The sequence below is a fragment of the Vitis vinifera genome, chromosome 14, assembly GCF_030704535.1.
Source record: "Vitis vinifera cultivar Pinot Noir 40024 chromosome 14, ASM3070453v1".
NCBI classification, from domain to species: Eukaryota; Viridiplantae; Streptophyta; class Magnoliopsida; order Vitales; family Vitaceae; genus Vitis; species Vitis vinifera.
In genome coordinates this window covers 19,493,867-19,507,388 of record NC_081818.1, presented here as the reverse complement: position 1 = coordinate 19,507,388, position 13,522 = coordinate 19,493,867, and positions in this window count along the sequence as shown.

The following is a 13,522-nucleotide window of genomic DNA, read 5'->3' as shown; positions in this document are numbered from 1 at the left end:
AAAAAGAGTTAAATCAATTTGAAAGAAGTGAAGTATGAAAATTAATACCAAAGCCTTCAAATCAAAGTGTTATTGGAACTAGATGGGTCTTTATAAATAAAATTGATGAAAATAACATAATTATTAGAAACAAAGTAAGGTTAGTAGCCCAAAGGTTTAATCAAGAAGAAGAGATAGATTATGAAGAAACCTTTGTTCTGCTAGATAGATTGGAAGCCATTAGAATGCTATTTACCTTTGTGTGTTTTAAGGACTTTGTTCTATATCAAATGAGTGTGAAAAAAATGTTTTTTTTTTTAATGAGGAAGTTTATGTTGAACAACCACCCGGTTTTGAAAGTTTTAATTTTCCTAACCATGTTTTTAAACTTAAAAAGACATTTTATAATTTGAAACAAACACTTAGAGCATGGTATGAAAGATTAAGCAAATTTATTTTAGAAAATGGTTTTAAAATAGGTAAAATTGACACAACTCTCTTCATAAAAACTAAAGACAATGATATGCTCTTAGTTCAAATTTGGTGCTACTAGTATCTCTCTTTGTGAAGAATTTGCTAAGTGCATATATAGCGAGTTTGAAATGAGCATGATGGGAGAACATAACTTCTTTATTAGACTTCAAATCAAGCAATTAAATGAAGGAACCTTCATCAATCAAGTAAAGTACATCAAAAATTTTCTCAAAAGGTTCAACATAGAGGAAGCCAAAACAAGAAAGACTCCAATGCTCATCCATCAAGCTTAATAAGGTTGAGAAAGGTAAATCTATTGACCCTACTATGTATAGAGGAATGATAGGTTATTTGCTATACTTGACCGCTAGTAGACCCAATATTATGTATAGTGTATGCTTGTGTGCTAGATTTCAATCTTGTCTTAAAGAATCTCACTTAAATGTCGTAAAAAGAATTCTTATGTAATGCCCCAAACCCAATTTAGGGGTAAAATCATAATTTAGGAATTATTAATTAATTAAAGTAATTTAATAAGGGTAAAAAGGTCTTTTCGTATTTAAAACCCCTATATATAAATTATATCTTTCCTATATTCTCTATTCAGAAAACCCTTTTATATAGAGATCAGAAATATCAGAGAGCATAGGGTTAAAGGTTTGAAGGTTTAGGGTTTGAAGATCAATTTTTCAGATAAGATTTTTAATCTTTAAATTAATATTTTATATTCGTTAATTAGTTTTAAACACTTTAGATATTCTTTGAAATATCTCAATTTTGATTAGAGTTCGTTTAATTAATTTCTAGGTAAAAAAGATTAAAAATTTATGAATATAGTTTGATTTATTAATGGAGATCAATAAATTTTGATTACTCAAATGAATAGATCTAGAAAAAAAAATTAAAAAAATTATATAGTTTTGAATGTGAAAATTACATAAAATTGTGAGTATGGAGGTTAAAAGTTTTGACTTTAGAGAGGAAAAAAAATGATGAAAGAAGAGTAAGAAGGATTTGACATGTTGAAAAAAAAAAAAAAAAAGAATTGCATGGGGTATTTGTTAAGTTTCGGTAAGAGATTTAAATAATAGTAATAATAGTTTAATGCAAATAAATATTCTTAAAAGATTTATTTTAGACAAGTTAGAAAAAATGAAATAAATTATTGTTTAGGAAATTGAAAATAATATTAGATGGTAATAATTTTAAAATGAGAAATTAATTAGGATCCCTAATACTAAATAAAATATTTTTAAGATTGTCAAATATATATATATATATATATATATATAGATAAATAATCAATAATCAATATTGTGTATGATATTATGTTAGATGAGGAGAAATTCTTCAGAGTTAAATACTTCAAGATTTTGAGTGCTTCTTCAAGGTAAAGGAAATTAATACAGATTTTTACAGAAGAAAATAATTTCCTTTTTATATTGTATTTTGAAAAGTGTAAAAATATTATTTTTATCTTTTTGCATGGATCAAATATGTGTTTTGTATGGAAATTATATTTGAGAATCTTCTTTGTTTATTTATGAAAAGTGAAAAATTTTGGAGATATGATATTTTGTTTTACAAGTTTGAATTAATGAAATAAAGTGTTTGACTCTGGTTCTTATGGCCTTAGTGAACGGGTTATAATTGTTGACATTTCTATGGCCCTAATCAACGGGTTATAATAGTTGATATTATATGACCCTAGTCAGCATGTTATAATAGTTGACCTTATGACCCTAGTCAACGGGTTATAATAGTTGACCTTATGACCCCTAGTCAATGGGTTATAATTGTTGACTTTTGGTTTTGTTCACCTTAAATAGAACAAATTTGAAACTAGTCACTCATTTGTGAAGTCCCACCTAATTGGACACCTATGGACCCCGCATTTCGGCTCATGCGTTTCCCACTCGATGGCGAGCTCAATTTTTATTTTATTTGAAAAATGATTTTTTATTGATTAAGAAAAATGACTTGGAGTCGCCACTTATTTTTGTTTTATTTTTACAAGGTAAACAAAATAAGAAAGAAAAACCCTAAGTGTGACTCCTTATTTTGGAAAATGTGGTCTGTCAAAAAAACCGGATCTGGTTCGGGGGTCAGGTTATTTGTCGGGAAGGTACAGTATAGACCGTAACACCCCTCTAAGTCCTTAAAGTCGGGTCTCAACTAATAAAATGAAGCAATCATGACAATTGATGAGGGAATCAATGAATACCCAGAACTATCATGCACATATGAGAATCAAAATATATATATAGAAAGACCAGAATAGGAATAGATACGTACCTGGGCGACGAGCCACAATAAACTATCAAAAAGTGAGGTTAGTGCACAATTAAAAAATAATTTCGAGCATGTCATAGAGCAGAATAACATCAATCATACATGAATGTGAGGCCCCCACCAAAACCCATTTTATGTTGTATGAATTAATTTCATAAACTCCATTATTCGGAATTACGGGATTTAATCTTTGCTTATTTCAAAACAATTTAAAATCATGGAAGTTATGAAGGTTGCATGCCAGAAAGAAAAAATGTCAGCAAAATTTTATTAACAATGAGACTCTTGGGTGATTATAAAAAAAACCTAAAGATGAAAATTAAAAATAAATAAATAAGTAAATAAAAATGGAGTTTGAAAAAAACTAAAAAGAAAACTGGAATCAGGAAATTATATGGAAAACGGGAGTTTTAGGACCTAAAAATAAATCTAAGGATGACAAATGTGGAGACCTGAAATTATTTGAAAACCCATTTTTTAAAAAAACATGCATGGAAATGGATGAAGAGACATGAGTGTGAAAAGAAGCACAAGAGGGTGGCCATGCAATTTTGGAATCATGCATGCGGGCCCGGGAGTGAAGATTTACAAAGTAACACATACCCAAAATTTACCAAAACACCCATCACCCATTAGTTCCTAATTGAATCTGGCGGTCAATGTTATCTCTGCTATCACCGCGGGTGCCATTAGTAGATGACTTCTTATATCCAATTGGAGTTGGTGAGCAGTATCTCCATATCTGTAAGAGCCCTGCCCTATGTAGGTATTCCTGTTTTAGACTCTTTAATTCTGCCATCAGAACAGGAATCTGCTGCACATCTGAGTGGGGTCTCTTTTATTATGACTGCACTCCTCTTGGTTTTAGAGTCGAGCAATTCAACCTCAGTCTTTCCTCTGACTATTATACGTCCCCACTTAGTTCGATATACCTCTAAGATGCCAATATTTCCCATGATTAATCCTCCAGTTGGAAAGTCAGGTCCGGGCATGTAGTGACCTTCCAAGTGATGAAGGAATTTGACCCAGTTTACATCAAATATAGAAATGGTGTCGTCCATTGAGCCATAAGCCAGTCATCTCCCATCAGGACCCCATGCAACTGAAAGGACAAATTTCTTACTGCCATCTCTATCGGTTGGCTTAGAGCTTTCTGGACGAGGGATGGCAAGGGTGTCAATCAGCTTCCATGTGGCAGTGTCTCAGAGTTTAATCGATGCACTACTCCCGCCTGCAACTGCTGAAATAGAACCCCCAAGATCAAACTGCATTTGCCACACTTCCGAGGGAGGAGCTTCCAGAGTGGCAATTGTAGCATTGGTATCGACATCCAAACGCGAACGAATCTGTCTAACAAAACTGAGGCGGCGACGGTGCCAGATGGGTGAGCAGCAACGGCGACAACATTGGGCAGTGGCCAGTGTTGTTTGAAATTAGCACAGGTAATGGAGCAAAGGCAAAGATGCTCGATCCATTTCTTGTGAGATCTTTTGAAGCTCAATGACACGTTCTTCCTCAGAAGCAGACAGCTCCAGAGGCTGCCACTGGGACTCTTCAAACTTTAATGACATAGTTGATAGCTGCTTCTTGGATTCCTCGGCATCTTGTTGAGCACTTCCCCATCATCTCGATCTTCAGGCTTCTTTGTATCAGAATCTGATATCTCCTTCGGGAAAATGTCCCAAACAGAGCATAGACTACCAGTCTGTTTCTCAACGTTGTCAATGAAGCTGCTGTAGGTGGCTTCCAGAATGTTTGTTTCCCTTGCGTAACCTTCACGAATTGCATTTATTCCCAGCCTCAGCAACAACAGTAGGGGTATCAAAATCAGGTTTGCTTTTCTTCAGTCATTGAAACAGCTGTACTGATCTGCTCATGCGCATCTTCCAGGTTGTTCGCCACGTGGAAATATCTACATCTGCACTGGTGCGACCCCGATGATGATGGTGGCAGCGGCAGTGGCTTTCTCCAAGGAAACCAGGTCATTCATAACAGCAACATCTATGCTGATAAACACTTCCAGCAATGCACCAGCAGGAACACTTCTGGAACCATGGTCTCCTCTATACACTTAACCGAATCTAACTGTGAATCCCTGAAACACAATCGTCACTCTTTGGCAAAAGGACAACTGCATAAGTCCTTTACACAAGCAGCTAGATATCCCAAGACCTCGCATGAAGCTTCATCAATGGTTTGTAATGCCTTCTCTGTTGCAGCATGTTCAATCACAACACAGCCCAAATCAAGGTTATCATTAGTAAAAAAAATGACAGAGCTTGTTCTAGAAGTTCAGTTCCAATGTTTAAACCCTGAGGTGAATTCCAAAAACTGATTCGTTATGGCGCCGTGAAGAGGTTCTTTGCATGTGACATGGGCCAAACTTCCAGCTAGACTTGGAACCATTAACTGTGCAGCATTGTATATGCAGGACTCATCAGACTCCATAGCATAATCCTTTAGAGCAAGTTCCTTTGCCCAGCACACAACACATGTATTAACATTCTCCATTAGCTTCCCTGTGCCTCTGTCGCCTTCTTGACCTCCCATGTAGCAACCTGTGGAGAGCACGTCTAGGTGTAGTCACGTGACGACACCCCTCATGATCTTCCTTAGACATAATCTCTAATAATGATGATGGATAGAGAAGGGTAGGGTTATGGATGTGCTTGCATGGGAACCAAGGAGCATGGAGAATAACATAACCATGCATGGCCATGCAAAGGTGAAGGGAATGAACGTGAAGGGCACTTGAAAGAGAATAGGTAGGTGGTGTGGTGTGGAGAGATAAATGGGTTTGATAAGTATGAAAGAAGAGATGGAGTTGAGTGGATAGAGAACGGATGATAGATGATGGGTATGGGCGTGGAAGGTGATGAGCTTGAACGTGGGTATGACACGGGCATGAATGAGGAACGGGTTTAGATGGAAGATGGGCATTGCAGGGTATAGTAAAAGGGTATGACTGGTCTGACCACTTCTATGCATGATGATATGGAGTTTATGAGAAAACTTGAGGAGGATGATAAAGGAGTTGTGTGCATGAATTGCATGTGTGTGAGAGGGTGGCCATGCATGCATTTGAGATAGAAATAAGAAATGGAGTTTGCAAAGGAAGGTAATGGGAAAATGGGCGAGATAGATATTGGCTATGGGTAACGGGTTTGGGAGAGGATGAAAGCTGGGTAGTGAGGAAAATGATATGAAAGATAACAGATGAGGGTGGTGATGGATATCAGGGGTATGTGAGGGTGTGACATAGCAAGAGAATACCATGAGGGAGTATGAGAATGTGCTCAATGGGTTTAAAAGGAGTGGGTAGCATGTATAGGTATGGAAAATATGGGTTATTTCAGATATGGGGGCAAACATGGGGAACAACCAATTTGTAACTATGATTACGAAGGTCCCACTAGTCCACAACTTTGCCCTTTTCAGCACTGAGCAAGGTTTTTCCATCTCCGGACATTGCCAAAGACGTCACTGTTGGGACGTGCCTTTCTAAAATCGCCACGAGGACTGAGTTGATGACCCTCTTCTCACTAGCACCGGGGACCTTCTCATCAAAACAAAGGCAATAGCAATGGCAGTGAGAAATGGACAGCAGCTACAGGTACCCAAGCCAAACCCGTTAATACAATGCAATGCAGAAACCCAGAAACAAGCCATCAGATGGAGGTCTTCCATTCTGCCAAGGACCTATCTTCCCTTGTGATCATGTTCTTGGACCCATACTTATCCTCCAGCTTTACCTCATTGGAAACACATCAACCAAAGTAGCCCCTCCAACAAATGACCAATTCAACTCTGATACCCAATATCTCAAACGCACCAGCAACAGAGGAACAAATATGGAAGAAAAGAAGCCAAAACAACAAAAAAAAAAAACAAGCGAAGGATAATTGAGGAATAAAGTAAAAAAAACATGAGTGTATCAAGCCTTATTTCAGGTGATATCCATGGGCTGATACAGGTGGGGAGATCTCAAGCCAAAGTCACAAAATATGTGAGAAACAGAGCCTCATTAACCCAAAACTAAACTATGAAACCAAGGTTTGGTTAATCTTGATTTTGATGATAACAAAATAAGGTTTAGAACTAATGATCATATTTCAAGTGTGATTAGGCAAGATGATTTCCAAAGTGGTAATCACAAAGACAAATCAAGCCAAACAGAAATCATGAAGAAGAAGACCACCTCAAAGAGAAGAGTTTTTCAAGACCAAAGCTTCATAAGATCTCTTTGTAAGGTTGTTGGTGGACTAGGACTTTCATGCATTTCATTCTTTATTTATGCACCAAAATCATCCAAGAGTAATATTGTTTTAAATATCTTAAAAATTGGATGATTTCATGTTTTCAACTAAAACCTTGTGTTAAATGATTTTCAAACTTGTGTCAAAAGGTTTTAAGTTGAAAAAGATTGGGTGTTGAGCCAAAAAATGGCTCAACCGGTTCAACCGGTCGATCGGTTGTGCTCGTCCGGTCGAGGACCGATTGAGGGAGGCAAAAAAGTTTCTCTCTCTCCCAGTGACCTTCTCTTCCCGGTCAAGGTTGAACCTCAACCGGTTGAGGTCCAGTTAAAGTTCGGTTGAGGTCCGGTTGAGGCCCAAACGGTCAATTGCCAATAATTAAATGCTAACGGCTAGTCAACCGATCGACCTTTAGCTCGACCGGTCGAACCCCCAACAACTAGTATGACTTTTTTCTTCTATAAAAAGGCTTCAATCTTCATTGTTTCAAGAGTTTAACCTTCCCAAATCTTTCTTGATTATATTTGAGCATTGGAGGAGTATTTTTTAGTGCACCATTATTTCAGAACTTGCATATCTTTAGTATACCATTCAATCCTAGTTTTTCTTGTATCATTTGAGCTTAAAGTTCTTGTGCTATGATTTTTGAGAGATCATTCATTTGTAAATATTTGAAAGGAAGTTTCTCAAGTGTGGGGTATTACTTGAGAGATTGTTCAAGAGTGGGATATCTCTTGAGAAGTGTAAAGGGTGCTTGGAGCCAAAAGTCCAAGAGGGTGAATTGGAACCATAATCCAATTATATTGCTTGAAGGCTTGGTTTGGAAGCCTTGAATTAGTGGAACCTCAAGCTCGGGATTGAAGCTAGAGGAGAGTGGATGTAGGTCGGGTTGCGCTGAACCACTATAAACTCTTGTGTTTGCATTATCTCTTCCCTACTCTTTAATTTATATGCAATTGTCTATATATTGATTATTATATACTTGCATATAATTGTCTCTTGCATTCACTTGTTTAAATTTGTGAAAAGAGACCATCACCCTATTCACCCCCTTTATAGGGTGATTACCATAGGTTGGATTAGCTTCAAATTCCTAACATAAACCATGAGGATAACAACAAGATCAACAACAACAACAAACAAGTGATCTAGAAAAACAATGAAATTCAACATATAATCCAACCCAAACTGATGAGTAATGCAAAGCAAACCAAAATGAGAAAGAGATGAGAAGAATATGAATCAAAGGGAGAAAAAGACCCACCTCAAACTCACCTGTAGCTGCTTTTTTCCTTTGTTATCTCCTTCTCCAGTAAGTTCCCCTCTAAGATAGATGGAACCAACAAAACAGCCCCCCGTCCCCAAAAAAGAAAAGTCCCCCCTCCCCCTGGAATACTCTCCTTCTCTGATAACAAAAAAAATGTCTCATTTCTACCGGATTTGCCCATCTAACCATATCTCCAGAAACAACCACCAAAAGCCATCCTACTCCCTGCAGAATCCTCTCTCTCATCCGCTCCTGCTAACGGCCTGCAGGACCACCTTCCAGAATATTCCTCCACGTGTCATCCTCGTATTCGCCTCCCAAAAAGCAAGACTGATTCCCTTATGGCCACTAAGGATTTGACACGTGGCTCATTGGGGGTAGTGACACCTGGCTAAAAGATCTGTAGAAAAGTGGGGAAAAATAAGCCCCTAAAATGGGGGTCTACAGCACCATTTGTTATTTGATAACCAGAGTAAGATATATTGAATGCATTTGATTTGGTTTTGATGATAAATTGTTTTGAAATGGATATGAGAAAGTTTGTTGAAAAGTTTGAATGTATTAGTATTTCGAACTCAAAAGATTTTTTATGAAAATAAGTATATGTTATATCTCCTAGATGCAAGTACGATTGAAAATGTTTGATCCATGAAACTGCATTTATGTTCCTTATTGAGCTTTAAGCTCATACCCCTTTGTTGATAAATTTTCAGGTACTTTCAGTTCGGGCGAGGAGTGTTGGCTAGGCTTGGGAATTTTTCTTTGTTAGGCTTTTGGTTCAAACTTTATTTTTGGACATTGTTTAGATGTTAAAATTTATTTTTCATTTAAATTATTGAATTTGGAGTTATTTGGACAATAACACTCTAGTTGATGTGTTAATTTTTTTTAAAAAAAGTTGATACTCGGAGACTTTAGAATTTTGTCCTACTACTCTGAACAGGAATTTGGTAATTGGTAAATTTCTTTCCAGTTACAATACGAATGTTTGTGTCATTTCCACTTTGAGCCTTTGGGCTTGAGGTGTGAAATGATCGTCATGCCCTTGGAGTGGGTTTTGGGGCATGACATCTTAAATATTTAAAAAGAACAATGGACATAGGCTTATGGTATCCTAATAGTGATTGGTTTATGATCTAGTGCTTTCTTGTGAATGTTTAATGACTATACTCTCTAATTGATTGAACTATCATGTCATATGCTTCATATAGAACATAATATAAACACATGCTTAGAAAATGATTAATTTTTTTTACCAAAAATCAAAATTTCCTTGTCATTGGGCATAAAAAGTGGGGAAATCCATTTGAAAAAAGGCAAGAGGAGGATCAAGGAGTGAAGAAGTCTAAAAAATTGGAAAGTCAAGGAAGTGTTGACCGCATTAACCAGACGGTCAACCGATTTAAGACCGATTGACCGTTTATTAGAGTTAGGAATTTTAAGAGCCTCATGCGCCTGGTTTTTTGCATTTCTTTCTACTGTTCTTCAAGTGGTTTTGTTGCAAGAAGGGTCTAGAAGAGATTTTGAGGCTATTTCTAATTGATTATGCTATCTTGGACACTAATTTGTGAGTCTAGGGTGGATTAGAGGTTAGGGTTTCAGTTTTGAGTCGTTTTCTCTCTTTACCCGATCTTCATTTCATTTTTCACTTCTTTCCTTTAGATTTTCATGGCTCCCAAACAAGAGCCCACAACTGCAAGAGCACAGGGTAAGCGCCTAGCTGAGTCGTCCCAGATGGAAGCACACCGAAAGGCTTGTTTTTGACATTTCCTTGTTCAGTATCGTGGAGGAGTACCAACGGTACAAGCAACACTTCTCTCACTAATGTGTGGTACCTAGGAGAGATATTGACTTCATACAGTTGATCTACTTTGGATTTCAGGACCTTTTTGCGAAGATGGGATGGCTTCTAATTGTGTTTCTATCCGAGTCTGACTTTCCGAATTTGGTTGGAGCATTTTGTGCCAAGGCTAGGTACCATGTTGGAGGTCCTATTTCTTATACCTTGAGAGGAGCTGAGATTGAGCTTGATGTGAATGCTATTTGTCGAATTATAGGAGTGCCAACCGTCAGATTAAGGATATATGAGTCTTAGGTGTGGCCTACCATTATGATATTTGAGCATAAAAAGGTTATTAAGAGGATCTATGGACTGCCAGATGCCCATGGGATGGGCAAGTCATCAGCAAACAGCTTGACTGTCATCTGTAGAGTACTCCATCACATGCTATGCTTCGCTTTCTTGCCACGGGATGGACACCAAGACAAGGTCTCCTACTATGAGGCTTTCTTGATGGATTCGATCCTCATTGGGAGACAAATTCATTTGGGATATCTGATGATGATGCACATGATTACCTGTTACAAGAGCACGACTAAAGCATTCTCCTATAGACACTTTCTCTCTTTGGTATTTAAGAAGGCTATCATAAACTTGAGCAGAGAGATAGACTGTGAGGCACCTAGTATTCATGACATGTATAATGACCAATCCCTGAGGAGGATGAAATTTGAGAAGGCTCCAAACGACTCATGGATTAGAAAAGTAGAGAGAGCACTAGCATAGGCATAGGCACAACCACAACCATTGAGACAAGGATAGGTACACCCTAGAGTTGAGGAAGAGACAGAGATTCGACAGATGAAAGGTGGAGTGGACCCTTAGGGTGGCCAGCTGAGTGAGCTGAGCTTGATATTCTTTTACTTTAGACATAGATTCCTTCACAAACGAGAGGTACTAAGTTTGAGTCTACTTTTTCTGAGCCATTGATGACTGAGCCTGCTTTTATACAAGGACCCTCCACTCAACCATCATACACTAAGCTTGACTTCTCTGGACTAACATACTCTGAGCCTACCTATACTTAGGTATCACCACCTCAGGCATCTCCTGCTCCTGGCCATGCTCTTTGGATGGACTTATCGACCCAGATTAGTTCACTTGGTACTCGTATGGAGGAGTTGGTTATGATTAGTGATACCTGTTTCTACTCTATGGAGGATCGCATGGATCAGTATCAGAGTGACTATACTTCTCAATTTGAGTATCTATAGCAGAGGATCAAGCATATTGAGGATCGCATGAAGCGTCAACATGAGGAAATGATGACCTACTTGCATTCCGTGTTTCCACCTTTTCCTCCACATTTTGATCATTTGTTGTGAGTCCTTTATTCTTTTTTCATGTTGCCAAAAGGGGAAATATTTTAGGTTCTAGGAGGATATATAGGATAGATACATGTTTGCATATTATCCTTTTGCATTTTGACATACATTTTTTTTGGATCATATTGCTTACCTTGAAATCTTAGCTTTTTGGATATATGATGTATTGATTGATACATTTCATATATAATATGCTTATTTATTTGATGACTTACATTTCACCAAAATTCTTTTATACACATGAACTCTAGAAGAGTGGTGAAATTGATGTGTAACAAATATGTTTAAGTGATAATTTAACAAATTTATTCACAAAGTCATTGTCAACCTCAACATTGAAGAAGTTAATACACAAAATTGGAATGCATTAACTCAAGGATATCGACATGAAGGGGAGTATGATTGTAAAAGGGTGTTAGAGTACTGTACTCTTTTTCCCTTCGTCCAGGTTTTGTCCCATTGGGTTTTACTGACAAGGTTTTTAACGAGGTAGTCCTAACATATTAAGAACAACTTAAAAAATTATAAGAATATTGTATTATTTTTCCTTCACTAGGTTTTTCCCATAGGGTTTTTTACTAGCAAGGTCTTCATTAAGCATATTATTTTAATACAGTGGTCATCCAAGGGGATGTGTTATAAATAGGTAATGAATGACCACATTAATGTAATAATTAATTGAAGTTCATTTATGAGTTTCATTTACTCATCTTTAAGATGAGTAAATGGGAACCTTTTAGGACAACCTATAAAAGGGCTTTCCATCCCTTGTAGAATCCCATCCCGAGCAAAAGAAAGAAATTTTATTTCTCTCATTTTCTCTCTTCCTTTCATTCTCCCAATTCTCTCAATTTTCTTCTACGATTTTTTCCTCCCCATTATGTATTATTATTGAAATAACATATATTAGTTTCTTTACTTTTATTTGCGTTGCATTTATCCTCGTTTTACAACAGTATAAATAACTATATATTAAAAACAATTATATATTGAAAAATGATTAGCAAATTTTGCTAAAATATTAGATTTATTGAGCCATTTCTCAATTTTTATAGCTTTTACTTGCTTATTTTAATTAGAGAATATTTATTATAAGTTTGTTTTAATAGGTAATTTCAATTTGAAAAAATGTATTTAATATTTAGTATTTCCTAAACTAATGAGGTTTTCACTCAAGATTATCTTAATTTTTTTTACCTTTAGTAATTTTCATTAATAAAAATAAATTAAGATTTCATTTGACAGTGATTTAAAAAAAATCTTTCACCTTAAAAAATGTTTTTTGACAAATTTTAGGAATCACTTTTAAACTCTGAAAAAACGCATTGCTAATCTTTCTAATAGGGTTACTAATAGGGGTGCAACTTGAACAGGTTGACCCGACTCAACCCGAACCCAACCTGATATTTGGGTAGGTTTGGGAAAACATTTTCATTATTTGGATTGAATTTGGACTAAGTTTTCTCAACCCAAGTTTAATTTGAGTTGGGCTTGGGTCAAGGTTTGAACAACCCGAGCCTATATGATAACAAACTTCTAAACATGTCTCCTGACCAATTCACAAAAGTTAATATAATATTGCAGACCAAATTGGATTTCACTGTTAAATCACAAAAATGTTTAAACTTGAAACAATTATTCTTGTTATTAGTTTCTCAAAGAATTTTAGTGTGCACATGCCAGCTGCCAGCTGGGCTCTCAAACAACTCATGCGTCCGAGTTCTAAAAATTTACTTGGCCTATGTTGGTCTCTATACCACGGAAAATCTTCCTTTAGGAAGGCCCGGATAAGTGCTCATTAGAACCCCTTTTGGTTTTTAATTATTTAATTTTTATATTAACAAATTAAAATAAATTTAAAATAATATATACAAATATTTTATTAATTTTAAATTTATTTATTTCCTTACCCTTATATTCATTCAACCAACATAGAATATATATATATATTCATGTTTCTTTTCATTGATTTTTTATTACCAAATAAGAGATTATATTATTTTTTTCCTTTAAAACTTTTCAAGAACCAAACATAGCCTAACAAAAACCCATAAATGTGAAAAAAAAAAAAAGATTTTTGTTAGAGTTGTTA